The sequence below is a fragment of the Hydra vulgaris genome, chromosome 04 (genome assembly GCF_038396675.1).
Source record: "Hydra vulgaris chromosome 04, alternate assembly HydraT2T_AEP".
Lineage (NCBI taxonomy): Eukaryota > Metazoa > Cnidaria > Hydrozoa > Anthoathecata > Hydridae > Hydra > Hydra vulgaris.
In genome coordinates, this window is record NC_088923.1 from 36,597,501 (window position 1) to 36,600,000 (window position 2,500).

A 2,500-nucleotide genomic window follows, 5' to 3' on the forward strand; every position below is an offset into this window, starting at 1 on the left:
ACAACACTCCCCCCTCCCTGGATAAAGTCCTAGATAAGCCCATGTTGATCATTCAATTTTTATCGTTCTTTTTTGCGCCTAATACAGTGCTTAATTGTAAGCAATTTTTTTGGTAATTTATTAGCTTAAATATAGATTTAAACAAGTTGATACAAGTAATTTCTTATCAATATGGCCAAAGTTATTGAGTGTTTTTATATGAGAGCTGAAGTATTAAAAGGGTTAGGAGAAATCCATTATACTATGAAACGCAAAAGGTATGAACGTTTTAATAGTCAATTCCAGCACATTCACATGAACGAAAAATGTTTCCATCGAAAATCCCATGATTTGGCAGTATTTTTAAAAAAACATCGATGGTGTGGTGACGAAAGAAATAAATTTACTAAACGCTATTCTCAATATGTATGGAATGAATTAAATCTTTTCATACAAAAAGAACATACACTTAATGGTTGTAGTTTATGTAAAAATGATGAAAACCCAGTAAATACTTTTCCCAGCTCGGTAAACCATCGGCCAAAAAAGTCACAACCACCGCTTAGCGATAATAGCAATATTTTCACAAGTAACGCAGAAGTGAAAAACAATTTATCTACCAAGATTTCAAGCGTTGATGTTCCTTTTACTAAAAATTCGCTTCCTTACATGAGAGAAACATGCCAATTGGTCTTGGCGAACATCAACAAGTCTTAGGATTCTTTTTATGACACACCGTTTCTAAAGGTTTTGTCAAAGTTGCCCTCAACTAATTTGACTGAAAAGTTATCTTCTGCAGATAAAAAAAATTCAACTACGAAAGTCCCACCGGAAGTTGAAATTGAATGTTGAAAGTCATTGGGAAAAGAATAGCAAAGACACTAATACTTTGTTTGGTGTTCGTCAATCAAAGTCAGCCTATTTAAAAATTCGCACAAGCCTTCACTTTGAATCTAAACAAGATGCAGTTAAACGAACAATGTCTGTTAATAGTAAGTGCAATGGAATGATATGAGAAACTACCTTTTTTAGTATTTAATTATACATAATTATTGTGTGGTTATCATTGGTATGATCTAAATAAGATTTTCTTATACCTATACTTTATTTTTTTAATTTTCTATATCTAAATTTATCTAACTTCAATTTATTTAAATAACTATTAAGGCAATACTATTGGCAAAAAGAGAAAAAGACATTCTCCGAATCCGGACAACATTGATTTTAACAAAGTCAATATGTTAAATGAAGTACAGGAAATGAAGAAAGGCTCTGAAGTATAGGAATCTTATTCATTTTTGTAATTTAAATAAATAACGTCGATCAATATAATGGAATAAACAAATTACCAAAAGTTTCTGCATACAAGATAAAATAAAATATATAAAATTAAAAATAATAATTAGTTTAGATTAATCTCTCAGCACTAGCAAAGAAATGCAAAATTAAAAACAATCATTAATTTAGATTAATCTCTCCGCACTGGCACGAAAATACAAAATTCAGGGATCAAACGGTAACATGGTTGTTCGTGAGTTCTTGGAACAAAATAATGTTGATATAAACACCTTTAGCGGTACTAAACTTAATAAAATTAGAACGAGAAGAAAACTCAATAAGCTGTCAGGTAAACATATAAAATAAATATCAGGTAAACTTAATAGATAAATTTAATTATGCGCTCAATTTTTATCATCGCAATAAGATGTAAGAAATTTGTTCCCTTAACAAGAATGTACTTGAATAGACTTTTAAAATGTTCATGCTTTGTTTATTTGTAGAGTGTAGTTAATTTTTTAAATCTAAATCTTTAAAAAATTTAAAAGTTTTTATGACACATATTGTAGACAAAACTCATCCTCTACTAAAGTGCTGGACTAAAGGAAGGGTTGTTAGGTATTGTTTTTACTCTAAGGCGCTTAATATGAGGAGGAGGGTGGCGTCTAATTATTTTTGGAAAATTTTCCCACCTCAAGCTTGTTTAAAAATCCTTCCCCCCCTCCCTCGTTTATTAATTTTTACTTTTTATCAATAAAAAAAACTATATCTTTAAACTATATCTCTAAACTAAATAAATAAACAGTAAAAATCGAACTTAAAAATTAGAAAATATATATCGGTCACGGATAAAAGTAAAAATTTTCAGTCCAAACAGACTATAAAAATTGTCGACCTTTAAAAAAATCTAGTAAATCTCGATTTGTTGAGAAGGAGATTTTGGTTTATACCAATACACCCTTTTATTAACTCCCTCTCATCGTTTATTAGATTTGGAATAAAAAATTCCTACATGCTATATCCTGTAAAGCACCTTAGAGTTGTTAAGTAATTGCCTACATTAGTAAAAAGGTTAAACTTTGAAAATAACACAGTTTCATTTGACTTGTCACGACAAGAGTTTTATTAATTATAGATTTTTATCAAGAAATAATCTTTTTATGTAGGTAGTGGAATAAAATCATCGGTTGATCAGTCTGATAGTGTCAACTAGGTTTTGAACAAGCTGGAAACATAGCTGAAA